The sequence below is a fragment of the Strix uralensis genome, chromosome 21 (genome assembly GCF_047716275.1).
Source record: "Strix uralensis isolate ZFMK-TIS-50842 chromosome 21, bStrUra1, whole genome shotgun sequence".
Lineage (NCBI taxonomy): Eukaryota > Metazoa > Chordata > Aves > Strigiformes > Strigidae > Strix > Strix uralensis.
The window spans coordinates 8997910-9017295 of NC_133992.1; the positions used below are offsets into that span (position 1 = coordinate 8997910).

The 19386-nt window shown below is 48.3% G+C and overlaps 1 protein-coding gene across 2 annotated transcripts in view; it reads right to left on the reverse strand.

Annotated features, from left to right (window-relative positions):
- VAV2 (vav guanine nucleotide exchange factor 2) overlaps window positions 1–19386 on the reverse strand; it is a 149411-nt gene that overhangs the window by 127986 nt on the left and 2039 nt on the right. The gene's annotated exons all lie outside the window — the stretch shown is intronic.

Below are 19386 nucleotides of genomic sequence, written 5' to 3' on the forward strand. Positions count from 1 at the left end.
AGTTAAGCATTCTTCTCTCTTCTGGAGAGAAGAGAGGGGTGTAATTCCTTACTACAGAATATCAAGCATCATTCCAAATCATGCTAGCGTTGTAACGAAAGCCAGGTGAAAAGCAGAAGAAAAAGCCATCATTCCTTGGCCCTGGCACTGTAACTAAAGGAAACCCCAGTTTTGGAAAAGATGCTCTGCTCCAAGCCACTGCAGATCAGACCTGTCCTAATCAGCTCCACACGTAGGTCTGCACACCATGCCTCGCCATGTGGCATGCGTGCCCAAGGCAGTGGCCATCCTCTAACAGCAATATGGGAGCACGGTATCACTGGGAAACAGTCCGTGGCAGCTGTTCTATCCACCCTGCTTCAACCCTGCCTGGCAGATGCTCAAATACTTCATGAACCACTGCCCCGAGTCTTGGGACACTCAACCACATCTGTATCATTTTCCCCTTTTCATTGAGCGAGTGGAAGGTTTGAAACCAACCTGCTCTTATCTACCCTAAAGCGCGGTAAGATTCCAGTCACTGGGTAAAGCTGATATTTTTGCCTTTTTTGGAAAAAAAAAACCCACAAACCTAAAGACATTCAGTGGACACAGCACAGAAGGAAAAGCTGCAAAGTATCTATGCACCCAGGTCTCTTAAATGCATTAGCACACAGAGAACCCACAGCCTCTCTAACCCATGTATTGACCCATGCAACGAGCAGAACTTATTAGTGATGAGATCCTGGGACACGTGGATAGAAATTGGTGTGGGAGATGGCAGCTGCTGTCCCCTTCCCTGGCTGGGGACACCCCAGCACACGTCCCCACGCGCCTGGAGCTCGCTCGGTATCGTACAGAAGCCACCCGGGGCTGATGCTCTGAGGCCGTGCAGAGTGATCCGGCTGCTCCCCGGAGCAGTTCACCCGCCAAGCTCAGGGAAAGTCTCCTCCAGCAGAGGAGGAGTTACTAAAACTAGACCTCAGCCTCCCTCCAATTTCCTGGAGAATCAAACCGTCACAGGGGATATTGGCTCTTCCTTAACCAGATTCATGTTAAGAACAAAATAAGAAAATCCCCTTGCCCGCAGTCCAGAGCTGCCTTTCTTCTGTGATCATCTCCCTCTCCTGCAGCAGATTACACAGAGCAGGTTTTGGTTGTTTGGTTTTTTTTTTTTTTTTTTTTTTTTTTCTTAATTTCAGTGTCTCCTGAGCACCAGGGCAGGCTTCATTTGGGATTTCCAGGTGGATACCCAGCAAAACAAACAACAGCACATGCATGCTTCAGGAAAGCAGAATCTGGACTATTTCCTGGGACAAAGAAAGGAGGGAGAAGGCAAGTGCCATGAAAGCCATCTTTTGTTTTGTTTTAGTTTTACAGCTTGTCAATTATCCCAATTCACGCTACCGGAAGAAAACATGCCACAAAAAAAAAAAAAAAAAATCACCATTTCAAGTCATTTTTGCAAAGTGGAATTTAACGAGAGACTCTGGCCAAAATTAACACTGTACTGTAAAGTTTCCCAAAGCGTAAAAAGATTTGTTGCCACAGTGAATTAAGGACATCTTTCCGCAGTTGAGTAGTGCCTAAAGTTTCAAGCATCAGACTTTGGCAGTCACAGCTCAAGACCCCAAACCTTTCTGGATTTGGGTGCCTCCCCATCCATGGCCTTCACTTCGGAGAGAGGCTTAAACCAAATTAAAAGAGAGCTACGTTTCTGACCCAATTTATTTTAAATCTCTCCCTGAGGATGTGACTATTTTACCTTACCTTGAACATTTGTCCCTCCTTCCCAAGCTCAAGAGGCAAAATTTACTGCCACGGTGCAGCTCCTACAGCAATTCAGAACAGCCCCTCTTTTGCATGATGAAAACAGGCCACAGAAAATTAATCTACTGGCTACTTAATTTGTAAAGCTGCTTAAAAAGGTCAGATCCCCAGCTCGTAAGAACCACCACCGAGAACAGATCCCCGAGATTACAGGAAATAAGGCTTTGGATATTTATATAAATTAATACTTGGGGAGTATAACAAGATCAACAGGGCCCTCTAATCTAATACCGACATCACGCTCTTTGCAGCTCGTAACACTTGTTTATCCATCACAGTAACACGACAGGGCTGCACTCAAAGCTGGCATCTGAGGCTAGAGGGTTTTAGAAATCTTCCCAACATCTCCTCTATGTTTTGACTGAATAGTTTTTAGCTCCGTCTTAGTATTTTTAAGGCGAGTCCTCCTTTCTGAGCCAGACTAACAGGGGCTAAACATGCACTAGCAGGGATATATTTTAGTCTACCAAAAATACAGAAGAACACCATTTTGTTGTTGGTTTGTGGTTTTTTGATTATTTTAAAATTACGCTCTGTTAAATTATTCAGTAGAAAGTTTAGTATGTATATGTAATCACAAACATCAACATTCCTGCGATTCTGCAGTCATCCCTGATTTACACTCACTTAAGCAAGAAAACCAAACTGGAATTTCTCACTGGGAGACAAGAAAGACCAGTTATGTCTCTGGGAACTGACTTTTTCTCTCTCCATCTCTGCACTGACTTGGGTCTAGTCAAACACAGGTATTTTCCTAGGACAATCATTTCCCCTGGAAAAGGAACTTAACAATGTATTTACCAGCCAGACATGAACAGTTACACCAGACAGCATATATGAGCAAAGCTTACTCTCCTAATTGGAATATCTGAAATAAACTCTGTATAACAGTGTAATTGCATTTGCAGAGCAAGGAGTGTTAGGGAAGGTTGCGTTGCTTTTGCTGTGCTGGTCTAATTAATTTGGTACAACTTGAGAACAGAGATAAGGCCCCAGGGACGTGTTGGGCTGGACCATTAATGCCGTATTTCAGCAGGAGGGGTTAGGAGGGGAACTGGAAGCAGCATCCGATTCCTTCCTCGGCTCAGCTGTTCAACTCAATCCCCTTCCAAAGCCACCCACTCTGCTTTAGTGGGTTGAAAATTATCTGGACGTGAAAGGACAATACTCAGAGCTTCTAATGGGAGAGGATCGATACATCTCAATAGGCAGTGGCCCTAAAAAAAAAACTCGCTGATCTGTAAATTAAAGTTACTTTATTGAGACAATTAAGACAGTGTCAACATGCAGTTAAATGCAGACTCTTCATTTCCCCTTTTTTTCACAGCAACCCTGTCCTATTTTCTTAAGTGCCACCCAATTTAAGTTTTACTACTTCAGCTGCACATATAACCGGAGAAAAGTGATCTTTCTTCTGCTTTAAATTAATCCTTCTCTTAGCAACTGCCTCCAACAACACATACACATTGTAGAACGTATGGAGAATTTTTAAGCACAGAAGGTGCAAGAACAAGCACACAGATTTTCGTCAGACTAACGTATACTCAGTTCTTTGCAGCCCAAAGCAGAAGTTATTAAAAACATTTGTTTAAGAAGCCAGCATGATACTTTTTAAAAGTCATACAGCAAACGTTAAGACAGGTCTGGCTCCTGTGAAAATGGCTGTGGCACATATTAGTCTGAGCTGTTCGGAATAAATTGCTCCTCTGCATAATGCAATCGAGACCATACAAAGAAAAAAAATGAAGGCTACGTAGTATTTTACAGGGCCATAAACACCAAGGGAAATAAAACATCCCTCTCTAAGGTGTAGCTTCCAATGCAAAAAGCTCTTATTCAGAACAGTGCTTCCTCAAGCTCCACAGAGGAAAGGCTTTCCAGCTGCTGAGTGCCTCTTAGGGAGGGGAGCATAAATAACGTTTCACGTAAAGTCATCATGACCCATCGCTTCTGGTTGCATTCAAGAAGCAGGCCGAGGCTTTTTCTGGACCACACTCCACCGTGAACAGCGTTCCCTCGCCAGGACTCGAGGAGTGACCGACATCCGTCTGACGGACATCTGGCCGGGGCTCACATCCCGGAGAGGCTAAGAAAGCCAAGGCACTGCACAGCCTCCCTTGCTGGCGGGTGAGTAACAGAGCCTTGCAGAGAACAAAGCCTGGCCACCTTTGGTTTTGTAACTTGACCCAAACGCACAGGTGGACCACCCCAAGTCAGCCCACGGTGGCTCTCCCCAGACATTCACACACTCACACCCCAAATCACCAAGTCAAACAATTTGTGTGCTACCCGCTAAGGAGCACAGACTGAGACCCTACATACAGCTGACCCCCTTGGCGTACCTGGCCTTGTGCACCCAGGGATGCACGCACACTTCTGATGCGTTATTCCCCAGCTAGGCAGGAGGGATCAAAGAGATTTAATTGAGGTTTTAGTCACCCTCCACTCCCAAATACAAACTTCTTCAGACCTACGAAACTTTCTTCATGTTGCCTTGAATAAACCAAGGAACATCAAATAAATGGGATGCTAATCCACCCATGATCTGAAAAGAAATTGCAGCTCCAGTTTTGGTTTCCAGCCATCTCGACTGTTTCTTGGTATCGAGCTTCTGGTCTCAGACGCTCAACTTTTGAACTTTTGTCTCTCCTCCTCACCACAAGGAACAAGCTCTCGGCTGCTTCGTACTCAGCCACAGAGTCTGGTCAACCACACATCCGTATCCGTAGAGAAGGACTTCATGGTTACACAACTGCTGGGATCACATCCTCTTTCCCCATCGCCCACAGCCCACACGATGCAGATATGGCGACGTGAGAGCTGAGAACGGCATCGCTCACGTTTAGCCATGAACAACCCCAGCTCCCAAGAAAACAGCGGTGCTTTCTTTGGTTAGCATCCCCAGAAACTGAGCAGGACGGACAGTCACACAGCTTCTGTAAATTACTGGTTTTACCTTGCACCACTTCATTCTTTGGTGAGACTGTTTCCTCCACAAGGAGCTCTAAGGTTCCACTCCAGGTCAGTGTGCCCCACAGAGCAAACCAACCCCAAATCTGCTCATAAACCCTTTGAAAGGCTGAGAAAACCAGCTCAGCTCTCTTTGAGCAGCCAGAACCTCATCTCCAGCTGCCACCTCTGTTAGGCTATGAGGTCAGGGACTCAACCAGCTCATCTGGAAAGTCTGAAGAAGGGTCAGCATCCAGCCAAGGGATGCTGTGGAACAGACACAGCAGTGGGGATGCCGCTCAGCTCTCCCAGGCTTTCTGTCGCTGGAAGAGGATGGATGTCCCAAGACTGGGGCTTTTGCACTTATCCCAAGCGTCCCAACCTCCCCCCAGTCAACCTTACAACACCAGCAAGTCAGACACATGTCCTGCCTTGTCCTTGTGCAATGGTCTGTGGCCAAGGGAAGCAAAGCATTGCACCATGCTGGAGCGTGGAGAGATCCAGCACCACCCAAGCCTGAGCCCATCAGCCCCTGGAGCTCAGCAGAGGCAGGAGGAGGAGGAGAGGAGGAACACACGCTGCTGTCCCTTTTCCTTCACACAGCCACGCACAGAAAGCACGGCTTCAGCTGGAGGGATAACTATAAACTAAGCAATATGGTCCTTTCTGAAGAAAACAAATACTTGATTACCAAAATCACAGCCCATCCACCTCCCCCAAGTATCAGAAAGGCGGAGGAGCAGCGAGTCGCTCTGCTCCATGGTTCTTCTCAGCTATAACGGAATTTCAGTGCTTTGTACTCCCCATGTATCCGGATAATCTGCTGCCCAGGATTAGGGCCTCTGCCTTTGCAGAGCTGGAGCGTGGACCTGGGCGTCCATGAGTTAATAGAAGTAATGCAACTAACATCATCTAACTGTCTGGGGGGTTTTTTTGAGCACTGCTAAAGGAGCTTCCTACAGAACCAGGGCCTGGGAGCAGCCCACAGCACTCAGTCCTGCAGCAATAACTGAGCACTGTCTTTTTTTTTTTTAACGTTACTTTAAACCCACAGAATTGTATTAGCAACACCTCATTCTTGCATGTTAGATTTATTTTTTTTTGTAAGCCACCCACAGAAAAGTTCTGCAAAAGTTTTTCCCAAAGAACAACAGGAATAATGATGCCAAAACACCAAGGGAGAGAGCTCAGAGGCGCAGCAGCGACACGAACCCCAGGCTGCACATCGGCTCCAGCTCCGTCAGTCCTCATTACCCTGCGATCTCCCAGAGCACGGCCGCCAGGATGTCCGAGAGCCAAGGAGAACAGGGTGGGAAGCTGAGAATCTGAAATATCTCTCCAGCCTAACGGACACTGAAAACACTAAACCCCAAACACAAAAATGAGCCAGGAAGAGTTTTTCTGCTCTCGCCCCTGCGCAATACGGGGCTGCAGGGCAGGATGCCCAACCGTCACCAAAAGGCATTTTTTCCAATTTTTAAGTAAAACATGAAGTGGGCGGAGGGAGGAGAAGTTCTACATTTATTCTTCAGCACTCAAAATACATGACAAAGCCTGGCTGCTAACATGACAAAGACAAAACCAAGCAGTTACCTTGAGCACAAAGACGAGTTAAATACCCCTTTGTGTCTCCAGTCTCCTCCTGTGCTCTGTCAGAGCTCCTCCTGCTCCTGCACTACCAGGATCAGACTAATAACAGCCCTGCTCGGGTGAATAACGGGTTTCTATGGAGCGATAACACTACCTGATGCTTCATCTTTATTATACAGGATCTTCACACCATGACACTTATTAGGAGAGCCATCTCTCAAAAAACATCCAAATCATAGGGGAAAAAAAAAAAAAAAAAGCAGCACCCAGGAAGGGGATTTGAGCAGTTCCTCCTTCCACATTATCTGCATGAGAGCAATGCCCAGTGAAACACGACTTTTCTTCTCATCCCCAGGTCAAGAACATTCAAAACCTGGTGGCTACGGGGCAGAAGTCCTTCCCTCCCCTCTGGCTCAGGAGGTTTAACACCCATGTAAATACACGGCCTCATCTTTGGCAAGTTCCTCTCTGCCCCCATGGAATTATGAGGCTGCTTTACACCTCTTGAAGTTTTGCTCTCACTCTTTTTATTTACACCCAGTTAAACCAGTGTTTAACCCTTCTTAAGATAATTTTTCTCCACATATGTAAAAAATAATACTATTCACTTAGTCAGCTTTTGTTGGTGGAGCCCAAAGCTGAACGTGGGTTGGTTTTGGTTTTTTTATTATTTTATAAAGAAGGGGAATTCAGAATATCACCTACTCATTCGTCACTAATCATTCTGCTTTATAAATTTTAAAACTTGGGTATTTAAAATTCGCTTTCAAGTCTATGAGGCTTCTGAGAGCACTTCAGTTGTGTTTTGATGCATTTCCCCAAAGTATTGAAAGCAACTGCTTCCACGCCTGTCTGTCTGTCTGTCATCCCTTCAGCAAAAATTAAATCCTTACATCACAGGACTCCGGGAGTTGGGTCTTCCAGAAAAACACCAGGGAAGAAAAGTCATAGAAATACTTAACAACACCGCCAATACCTGCTGATAACTCAAAGCTGCAGGTCAGACACTTGGTCCAGGAGAGACAGCGGGTGAGCAGGATCCTGAACCCCGGGACTGACGAGGGATGGAGAGGAACCAGCGCAGGCAAACGCTCCCCAGCAGTGCCAACACAGACCTGCATCACTTGATGACCCCAGTGAGAGCCAAGTTACAACAAAACCACCTTTATTAACAACCCCCAGATGCTCGGCAGGACGGGCCGAGGCGTCGCAGCCAGTTTGGGTACCATGTACCCACCGGTCATGCCAGGGACCCCTCTCTGGAGGGCTCTCACCCCCCCAGCTTCACCCTGAGCATCCGCCGCCGCTCTTCTTTGTCTCCGCATCTGCTCCAGCCATGACAGAGCTGCTGTTTCATGAAATACCCCCCTGCATTTCAAGTAGCTGCGAGCAGCACAGAGGTAGGGAGAGAAGAGCAAGAGTAATGCACATCTGCTCGATCTCCAGCCAGGTGAGCTCCTCTCCTGCTTCGTGGGTCCACCCAATCTCTTCGCTCTCCCCTCCCAGGTTTAATGGTGTTTGTTGAGCTGGACCTTGCCAACAAGCTCAGCAGAGAGGTGCAAGCCAAACCACAGCCCTGCACAGAGGTGGCAGCCTAAAAAACCAGGGCCAAGCCACCCCACACCACGAGAGGCCACTGTGAATGCTTTGGCTCTGGATCCCACAAACAGAGCATCCCCCATCCAGGAAAGCAGAGCTATTTCCAGCTGATATTAAATATTCACCCCCACGCACTGAGCCCAGCTCCACCCAGGCAATAGGACTCATCTGACAGATTTAACCATGCCAGAGAAATGTTCAAAAAGAACCAAAAGCAGGCAGAAGTACTCTTGGCTTTGGGTGAGGGCTGAAATGATAAAACAAAGGACACTTGAGTCTTAAATGTACATCAGAGTCCCATATCACAGCATCATTGCAAAGGAACAGATTTTGCCCACACTGCCAAAATCACCAGGAACTATGAAAATGCAATGAGGCTTCATCTTCCATCAATAAATTCATTTTTTTTTTCTATAGAGACTCTCACCCACCCCAGCAGCTGTATGCTAATTCCCCCTCAGCACTGCTTTATTATCACTTGGAACAGATGTTACAGCCGCTCCAAAATCTGGAGGTTACAAAAACTATTAACCTAATCTGGGCACCAGGCTGAGGGTTTGTTGCGGGGTGTTTAGCACTGAAGGGAAGGGCTCGGCCCCCTCCTCCTGCCTCGGCAGCCGGTGGTCCCTGGCAGCAGCATGGTCAGCAAGGCTCTCCCTGCAGCAAGGGACAGCTGCTTCTCCACTGCAGCACCCCGAATGATCAATAGCAACGATGGGATCGAAAACTAATTGATGAAAATACCCCCAAATGTTGTAAAACAAAGAGAGAAGATGTGAATTACAGGCTTGTTCCAAAAATTGAGCTAAATTAGCTACAAAATCCCCACGGGTTTTAAAAACTTGGGCACAAATGTGAAGGCAATAACCTTTTTTTTTTTTTTTGAGGGGGTGTCTGTGCAAACAAAGTCATTTCAACCACAGATAAATCCAACTGCAAAAGGTTTAGCATTCCCCACGGAGTTGATTTCTCTAGTGCAGCCCAGTGTGGCTCCTGGAGTAATTAATGCCAGAATCTATTTATGACCTTTGAATAAATTGTTCTTTTCTGAAGGGAAAGCTGTTAAACACGTTAGCAAATATAATTAAGAGGGAAGGGGGGGTGGGGGATGACAAAAATCTGGAATTAAATCTCTCTCTAATTAGAAATGCTTCTTGTGACAACCTGGCTAAAAAAAAAAACCCACTCTCAAGCAGATACTGTAGTTTCATTAAAGCTTCCTCATTATCCTTCCTGAGATAACCAAGATGTCGATACAAGGGAAATTTACTTCTAACCTTTGTCACCCTGAAGAAAAAAAGTTTAAATCTTCCTCCATGCGGGTAAAGCTTGGCGACGTGCACCTGAACACGCCAAGGCTGCAAAGCCTTCCAGCAAGGGATGAGCAAAACTTCTGCAGAGCCCCGCTCACCTTTCCCAGCCAGGGCAGCTTTATCACGCCTGCATCGCTCCTCCTTCACCAGCCTCCCAGCCACCAGCCGTGTTGCAAGGAACAGGTTTTGCTGCCGATAACTCAGGACATTTGACCAAGTTTGTTGCATCTCAGACGAAGTTCTCATCAGGGAGACGCTGACTGCATCATGCAGAAAGATGCCACGCAAAGCAGGTGGGGAACAGCAGCCATCAAAGCTGGGAAACCCCTTGAAAATGTCCAAATTCCATCAGCGTAAAACATCCCTACCCCTGGTCAGTGGAGAAGCCAAAACTCAACTGATGCACGAGAAAGGGTTAAAGGTAGATAACAAATCTGCAATGCTATCCAGCACCCAGCCTCATCACTGTAACACAGTAACACAGAGGGCAGGACGATCCACATTTGACAAGGTCCTAGATTTTTTTTAAGTTATTTTAGAAGGCCCATCAAAAATTCCCGTTTTATATAAAAATATTTGCGCTGAAGTAATATATTCTCCTACATCGCCAGCTGGTTTCACAAACAAGATGACCTACGCAGCGAGATGCTCGGTGAATCATGGTCATGAGGAGAGATAAGGAGGGGCAGGGGGTGCAGGGATACCTCCCGGGGAATATCAGCTCCCAGCACAGACTAGTCCAGCACGGACGGGGCAAGACAAGAAACCTCAGCGCAACACTCGCATTTCACGTCCTGCAACTTCACACGGAAAAATCCACCCTTCTGGAGAGAGCTCAGAGCTGGGCAGGCAGACCACACGCCCAGCCTTCCTCCCAGGCTGCTCACCGCTGCGCTGGCTGGCTCCACACTCCCGGTCCCTTGGCAATATTAAGTTCTTAGGTCCATTTTGTTGCCTGAAAACTGACACAGTTTTGCTAAAACACACGTGTCTGCCTGCGAGATTGCATGTCTATGCAGGAGCAGACACCCCAGCTGGTCCTGCAAGCATCACCCGAGTGCTGGAAGCCACCAGCACTGTGGTAACGCTTAGTCCCCCAAAATCACGAGCTCTGCTATCGCCGTGGCCATCCTGCTCGAGACCTCGTTGGGCTCTGCCCAACACCGCTTACTTTGGTGCCAGATCTCCAGTTACAAAGCCACGTTTCACCGCGCAGAGCGAGCGCCTGCTTACAGAAGTGGGGTTGAAGGAAAGCCCTGCGTCCAGTTCGCCCACTCCGAGGGCGGCCACGCTGTGCTGAGCAGCTGCTGCTCCAGCAGCAATTCCCAGAAATCAGCCCAAAACCCTGCAGCAGCATTAAAAAAGAGACAGAAGTTGATCTATAAAGCAGGGGAGGGGGGGAGCCTAAAACTCTTCAAAGTAACATACTGGGTTTCCTAGAAAAGTTTTTGGTTTATTTTCTGTTTAAAGTCACAAGTCTCCCACAGCTAACGTAAGACTTTTTTTTTTTTTTTCTTCTTTTTTGTCTCCTCTCCGAGGCTTACCAGTGACTTTCTTGGACGATCACTCGCATGAGAAAGCACTTCCCATAAATGCAAAGGGTCTCGATATGCACACAAGTCTGCCCTCGATGCTGTGCACATTTCCTGTCCTGGGGACATGACATTCAGCCTGGGATTTCCCGTGTCTGACACAATCCAGCTCTTAAAAAAAATAGGTTTTTTATATATACACACACCCCTGCTCATTTTATACATATATATATATATATATATTCTTGTTGCTTTCGCCAAGGAGATAAGCCCAACCTCTCAGGAACAGGGCTCTGCTTTAGGGAAAGCCCGTATCTTTGCATGAACTCGGATGCTCCCAGCCCAGCTGTGAACATCCCAATTACTTAATAAACCCAAAAGCGCCAAGCAGCCTGTCCTAGAAAGCAAGAAGAGTTTATTTATACAGCACATCTCCCTTCGGAGCAGTCTGGGGGACGCGTGCTCAGCGAGGACACACCAACAGGTCCTGCACAAGGCACTGCCGTGGGGATGGTGGAGCTTGTCTCATCCACGGGCCTGGTGCTGCACCAGCTTGGGCACAGAGCACGGGGACATTGTGCTCCTGGCTGCGGTGTACGTTTGTTTTCCACGCAGCCGAATGCTTTCGTCATGCACACGAGTTCAGCGGAATTCACAGATAATTCTGTGTTTGCAGCAGTAAACACAAATCACTTCTCCTGCTCCTCCCCTTCTTGATCCACAAGCCTCCTCTGTTCCCTCCTCAGCCCCTTTCAAATACCAGATGTTCCATTTAGCTGTAAACCACTATAAAACACAACAAAAGATATGAATGCTATAAAAGGGCCAATTTGCTCCCCCCCTCCATCAGTATTAAAGCGTATGCTTGAAGAGAAAGCAAATTTCCTCTATGGGAACCTTTTAACCTTCCCCCTCTCCCCGTATATTAAGCCCCGCTCCTTTGCGGGCAGAGCTAAGGCCCCGATGCAGCCAAGTGCAGGCAGCTGCCCACACTATGGTCCCCGACGGAGCCGGGGCACGGTGCAAAGCTCACTGGCAAACGGAGGACTGCACACGCCAGAGGTGTGAATCCCTCCCGCCCTCGCCACCGCCTCTCTCATCCCACCCGAAGGCAGCGTCAGCCTCTCCCTTCGCCGAAGCAGCTTCACCACCCAGTCAGCTGCCAGCACGGGCTGGGAGCGAGCACGGAGCCGATGCCGCTCCTGACAAGGGTGTGCAGGGCACCGTGCAGGATGGGAGATGCTCCCCGGGTCCAGCAAGCCTGGTAAATTCAATCCTGAGAGGTCAAGCAGCATCCCAGCAAATAAAAGCTGATTTACAACTGGGTCTCTACCACGGGCAACGCTACAGAGCCTGCTGACGGAGGAGTTTGCTAGATCACCCCATCGAGGAGCCAAACGAGCAGAGCGAGTCAGGATATGACTCAGGCTGGTGGCTTTCCAAGGAGGCGAAGGAGGACCTTCCAGCTGAATGCTTGCTGTCCAGACAGGGCAGGCCCACGGGTTACGAAACAAGAAGAACAGATTTCACATTACCTCTTGTTAGCCAAGTGATGGCGCGTTGGGCGGAAGAGAGACAATGGGCAGGCGGCATCCTCTGACCTTTGTTCTGTGACGGGAAGGGCTTGCAGCCCTCACTTCAGGTTGAAACAACTATTTCAGGGTCTTCAGAAGAAAAGGGCTCTTAAAATTGGAGATGTTCCAAAACTTGTTCTGCAGGACTTATTAGACAGGCTGGGAAATTTGATGGCCAACAAACTACAACTCTTCAGTGACCTGTGAGGATAACTGATTTTTCTTCAGCCCACAGGGCTTTGAGCCTACACACAGATTAGCAACCTGAGCCATCTGCACCTGCATTTTTTCCAATTCTTTCTACGGTGGAGCCCTTCTGGCTTTTGCTAGAGCACGAACACCCTCTGACACAAGAGGAGAGGACTCGGATAGTCCAATTACCCATTACAGATGCACCCCTCTGAAAATTTTTCAGGTTAAGGGACCTTTGCTAAACCTTACCATTAACACAGACTGGACTCAATGGGGCTGAGCTAGTCCAGGATGGGATCCCAGTCAAATAGTCCCAGAAGAAGCAGCAGTACAGAACACCCACGTACTGAGAATAAGCAGATTACAATCACAGGGCTCAGCAGTCGCAAGGCCACGGATAAACCCAAGGTCTAAGAGACCTGGACAGTGGGTGCTCAAGGGGCACAGTTTTGTTATACACAAAGCTCTGGGCTTTGCTTGCTGGTTTAAACAACCTCCACCTGCATCAAACCAGAGCCCCAGCCCTGCCCGCCCCTCTGCCGCAAACACGGGAGGCTCCGAGCCATCACGGAGGGTGGAGGGAGAGGAGTGGTTGTATCATCGGATGAAGCACAGCCCTGAGCTGTAACCAAAGAAAACATTAGGGAGTGGGGGGGGAAAGTCCGTTTGATTAGAAACAGAACTTTCTCCAGGCTTTTTCCTGAAGGGGAGCTACAACACTGGGAAAAGTAATTTCTCTAACGCTGAGTCTGAAGTTGTCAAATGCTGATTGTAATTAATAGTTGCCCTGAAAAAGAAGGTCCTGCCCTCTCCTTATCAAAGAGGATGTGGACAGAGCTTAGAATAAGCAGGACACATCGCGGGGGTGGCAGGTGAACCGGGGCAGTTCGGTAACACACAGGAGTCACCCCGAGGACGTGCCCAAAGTAGAGCCCTCGGGCTAATATCGACCAGGGTGACTCACTGCAGGCTGGCAGCAGGGACAAGACCAGGCTTTGTCTGGGGCCAGCACTCACGAATCGGCACCAGTGAGCCCCACGGGTCCCTGGACGCTGCATGGACAGACAGCCAGGCAGACAGATGGACTCGGCATTAACACGAGAGCTGGTCACTCAGCTGGGGCACTGAGGAAGGCTTTGGGTGGGATCAGAGATCTGGGAAGCTGTGCTGACTGCTGGGAGAGCAGCCACAGGGACCATTCTGAGATCGCTCAGAGTCCAAGGGGTCCAACTGATGTCAAGGGTAGTGTGAGGAATGGGAGGAGGAAAAAAAGAAGGAAAAAAGCTGCTGTGCAGCTCAAAGAAGGTGGCTCCATGCTTTAAAGAATCAAAGCAAAGACAGTCTGCACTTCCCAGAGGTGTAGCCAAGCTCACTGTACTTACCCACCTCCACATCGGCCCTCTCCACCCCAACACACACACACCTTACACACCCTTCACCCCCTCATTTATAGTGTGCCCTACACCGATGGGATCCTGCTGCTCCCACCCCAGCTCTGCCCAGAGCGCCCCAGCAGCCCCAGCCTGGGCTGCTGGGACATGTGGGATGAGCATATTTGAGGGACTACTAAACACAGGCTTGGAGGCAATCAAATGGAGAAGGGAAAAAAGCTCAAACGCTGGGAAAAAAAAGTTTGTCTCTTTAAGAAGGGACAAAGAAGCAAATCAAAAATTTGCCCTCGGGTCAGTCTGAAGCAACATTTCTGTCAGTGCCAAAAATCAGGTCCCTTCTGGCTCCAGATGAGCTGAAGAAAGCAAAGGGTCCATGGCACAGGCCAGGGGCTCCCATACCCAGGAGCCACAACACAGGGTGATGGGTCAACACCACCTTGCTGGGCACAAGTGAGATGGCATGCTCAACCCTTCAATATAACCACATCCTCGGCGCACATCTTGCTTGATCTAACCTAAATTTCTGCAGCCCTAATTCCTCACCCAACTGCCTCACTCAAAAGCAGTCACAGGAGTCAAGCATCACAGTTGCCATTGCTGAAAAATTGCCCGTTTCTCCTTGGAGGGACCAAGCAACAAGGTACCCCGTTTTCTTGGCGGTACACCCAGCATGAAGGATCACCAAGGGACAAGCCAAGCGTTTTTTACAGCTCATCAACATGCTGTTGAGATAGAAGGCAGCTTCCAAGACTGGTCCCAACTTGAAAAGGGACCAAATTGACTGGTTTTTTGGCTTTGTGTTTTCAAAGGCATCTATTCATTCAAGACTCTGTTCCTGCTAGGTATTTAATGCAGGTATTTAACTCTCATCAATCATTCAAGGGGGGGGAAAAAAGTTTTCACTGCTTTCCATGCTTCTTGGCACAGCCAGCAGGATCCATCTAACACTTTCCGCCTTCTTCTGCCCCAACAGAATACATATGAGCCTTCAGCTGCAGGTTCAGTTATAGCTTGCAACCTCGCCAAACAGCTAAAAAGAGGGTCCTACCTCTAGCTAAGACAAGGTTTTAGGGTGCTATTTGATATGCAGGAGGCACGAAGCGGGGCTGGGAAGAAAGACTGCAATGGGTTTCTATTTGCAAGGAGCTCACGAGTTTGGCCGTACAAGACAGAGCACCTTTTTTCCCTTTGTAAAGCTCAGCACATCCGAACGGGAAGTCACTGAGACACAGTAAACAGTGATATGTAATAAGGCCATTTTTTATAGCCTTTTTTGGAACAGAACTCAATTTCCAGAAGCAGAGAGTAAATAAAAAGCCAGAGGACCTGAGCAGGGTAAATTGGAGAGTAGCTACACAGACCTTGCTCAAACCACCCACCTACCCAGTCAGTTCTGATAATACTGAATTATATTTAACTACTATCATGACATATGGAAGTAATTACAAGCATTGTATCTATAAAGCCTTCAAGTGGCATCTTAAAAATCCCAAAGCTTTGTGAATAATTACTGGTACCAAATACAGCAACGTGCCTTCATCTCCCATCTACCTGGGGAAGCAGTTGCTACAAACCACCTGCTCCCAGTTGTCACAGCAAATGAGTGCCTACATCATCAATAAATAGGACTTTGATACCGAATTATTGTCATCCTCCAGAAAAAACACCAGCCATGAAGCCATCTGACAGTTCAGTCAGGTGTAGGGTGTTACACCCATCAATCGTGGGAAGTCAGTTGTCTGCGTGGTTCCTTAATAAGAGCAAAACAGAGCAGTGGGCAGCCAAGTCATCACGCCAATTATGTTTGCTGTGTCTCATCAGTCTCAAGAGCCCTAATAAAACCTCCAGGCACTGCAGACCGAGATGGATTATCTCTAGAGAGATGTCAATACGCTTCAAAATAAGAATCCTTAATGAGCTGACCGTTACTGCTAACTTAAAGTCTGGGCTCACACAAATACACACATTAAGTAGATGGCTGCTTCATTTCAAGTAACCAGGAGATTTTGAAGCAGGGGGAAAAAAAAAAAAAAAAAAGATATTTAGATGTGTCCAGGCCAACCTTAAAGGAAGGGTGAATGCAACATGATCTCAATGGGAGTCTTCACGTTAAAACGAGTCGCAAGATCAAGTCCCAGAAGTGCACAACTGCTCTGGTGCAGGTACCAATTTCCATCTGTCTTGATATCCGGAGGAAAGTCAACATTGTGGCAGAGAACACTGCAACAGCGTGCTCAGCCGGCCAGGACAGGGGCTACGGGAAGATGGAGCAGGAGTTTGGGGGTTATTGCTTTTTCCTTAGTTGTTCTCCCTGGAAGGAACCCACATTTCCTTCAGCTGCAGAGATTTAGGAGCAGAAACACTCCTGGAGGGGGCTGGAGGGCAGAGCACAGGCTGAGACCCCTCGGATGGGCTGGGCAATGGTGTCACCCCCACAGCACCTCGCTCGCTTTCCCTTGCTGCTCCTCAGGCACCCACGATACAGACACTTTGCCAAGAGGTGTACGTTTCCATACAGCCCTCCACAGCATCACCACAAGTGCCAAGAGGTTGAACCAGGTCTGCTAGACACAGGGGAATTAAACCAGGGTGCTGGCAAGCCACCAGAGAAAGGACAGTGACCTGGCACACTGTGAGCAGCTCCCGGGTCTTCCAGTCTTCCATTTTCAGGGATAATTCCTGATCAACCCCCCACCTGTACAGGTGCCCAGCACAGCTGATCCAGTCCCCATGAGGTCTCTGCCCAGAGACCTGCCTGCACAAAGCACATCGCCCGAGCAGGGAGCAGCCCGCAGCAGGGCTCGCCTGAGCTGCCCTACCAACGTCAGTACGCATCCAAGTCAGGAAGGATTAGTTTAATCTAAGGCAAATGCAAAAAAAATAAAAATTGGGAAAAAAAAAAACCAAGACCAAAAACCCACACCACCAAATATCAACCTTACCCAAATGTGTGGGTTTTTTATTGCACATTTTTTATGCCTCACCATACTGAAACACAAGTGAAGAGTTATTTAATTTGTATTTGACCAGAGACTTAATAAAATTACGATTCAAACTTAATTACTGATGAAAACCCAAAGCTTGAAGATCTCTACCTTACTCACAAAAGGAGCTTGGGATGCAGGAGCAGCTGTACCACACAGTGCCAGAGGACTGGAAATTAGTGTCAGCTACAGGGGAACAGGGAGAGAAGAGGGGCTCTGGAGCCAGCTCCGTGCAGGGACGGGGGAGGAATACTGTACTGAGAGCTGTGCACAGGGAATAGGGATTGCAAGCCTGAGGGGTGCTACATCTGCTCCCATTTGCAAATAAAGATGTCCTTTGCATCACACTCTCGCAGTTGGCTGGCAAACCAGCTTGAATTACACCTCCCAAAATCCAATCATGGTTATAGACATGGTGATCAATAAGTACCGAGGGCAAGTACACTCATCCCACTTCCCACCTCTCCAGAAATGGCCTCTACAGCAAAAGCAATTAGCAGAAACGATGTTTTGCTCCAGGCTCATCAAAACTGGCCTCATGTCCACTGACTCTCAGAGGAGAGCTGGGCTTTAAGACTCTTTTCCCCTGTTTATTTTGTTAGTCTCTGTGATGGGTCAGTAGCTTTTGGGTCACCCCATCCTGCCAGGCACCACCAAGCACTGGACTCAGATCTCGGGAATTGAGCATGAAAATAAAGCAAACTTGAGATTGCAACCTAATGAGGTGATTTTACTCATTTATTTATTTAAACATCAAGTAGTAAACTACTAGCTGTGTGGCCAGCCTGACCGTTTCACCAGTCTGGTTTCCCTGCTGAACAAGAACTGGGAGGTTTTAGGGGGACACCAGTTCATCTCTCCACAGCAGGGAGCACCAGTCCCTGCAGCCTCACCCACGGCTGCAGCAGGACCCGGTGCTCTCACCACACAGACACCTTCAGCAAGTGAAAACAAATCAGCATGGAAGAGGATTAAAAAAAAACCAACCAAACAAACAAAACACCAAACACACACACAACAGTGTCTGGATCTTAAAGCGTTTCTTTTCAGAGAGATGCGATTTCACCTCTGGCCTTTGAAATGATGCTCACCTCGGGCAAAAATCTGTTTCTCATTACACACCTGCACAACCCCATTTAATTCACTGAGAAAGGTGGATGACAGAGTATTACTGGGTGTTTCAAGTCTAGTGCAAGTGTCTTGTCCCCCTGGCATTTTGATTAATAAAAAAAAAAAAATAATCTCTGTAGTAAGGCAGACAGCTGGTTAGCCAGCCCAGCCAGCCAGGCAAAATGTGCATTTATCATCAAAAACAATTTCTGAAGTTTCTAGGCACACTCTGTCTTGCACATCCCTACCGCCGCGTCTGAACGCATCACAGCTGTGTGACAACGATGGGCCTCTGCACTCTTCTTCTGAAATTTGGTCCAGAGAGACTAAACCGCTCACCGATCGCTGCCGCGAGGGTGACACACCGCAGGGCCGTTTGCCCCCACCCCGGCGGGGCTCAGACCCTTTGCTCTCTCCTCCCGGGGCTGCCAGCGCCGCGGATGCACAGAAGGCAAAGAGCAGCAAGATGCCTCCTGTCTTTAGCTACCCCAGGAGAAGCCTGACTCCCAAATTCAGGAATTGTCACAGAAACACCCAATATGTAACGACTCAAATCAAGGTTAATTTGGGTCTCCTCCTGGCCGAGAAGCATCAGCTGAGCCTCACCAGGCGACGGCTCTGCACGTCCCCATGGGCTCAGCTTTGGCCAGGCTGTGCCAGTCCACTGACAACTGGGTCCCAGCAAAACCACCCGATTGAGCCAGTTCCCTCCACACCCCTCCTAAGCCAGGAAAGCAGCCAGCTGGGGTAGGCAGAGAGTGATTTCATTAAGGACAGCTGAGCTGTAAACTCTCACCTCCAACAAGCAACACCTGCCTCGGCGAGGGTAGCAAGAGTCCCTTCTCCAAACTACCACTGGGATCTTCCCTAGATCACAGCTACCATTTCTAAACCTATTCTGAATTCCCCACAGAGCAAATACAAACCAAAATTAGGTTTGTAGGGCTATAGTATTTCCCTAAAATAAAAAAAGCACAGTATGCCATTCTCAGCGTGTTCTAAGAAAGCACCAGTCCCCACACATCTACAGCTCCAGTGTGACAGTTTATATTTGGAAACACCAGTTTGCACGGAAGACAGTTTGATCAGTTTATAGCCTGGAAAGCGAAGAGGAAACCTCACAGCATTGTTCCACCCTGGGAAGAGGCATCAGTACGTGGTGTTATTTACTCTGCACCAGCAGGTCTCACGTCCCGACGCCAGAGCTGACCCGGGCTGGTTGGGGCTTTGCGGGATCAAGGTCCCCGGCTGCGAGGGAGCAGCCCCATCCTCGCGTTCACGTGCACGCAGCAAAACGTGCTTCGCTCCAAGATTCGGGCCCCAACGCCTGGCACAGGAACTCC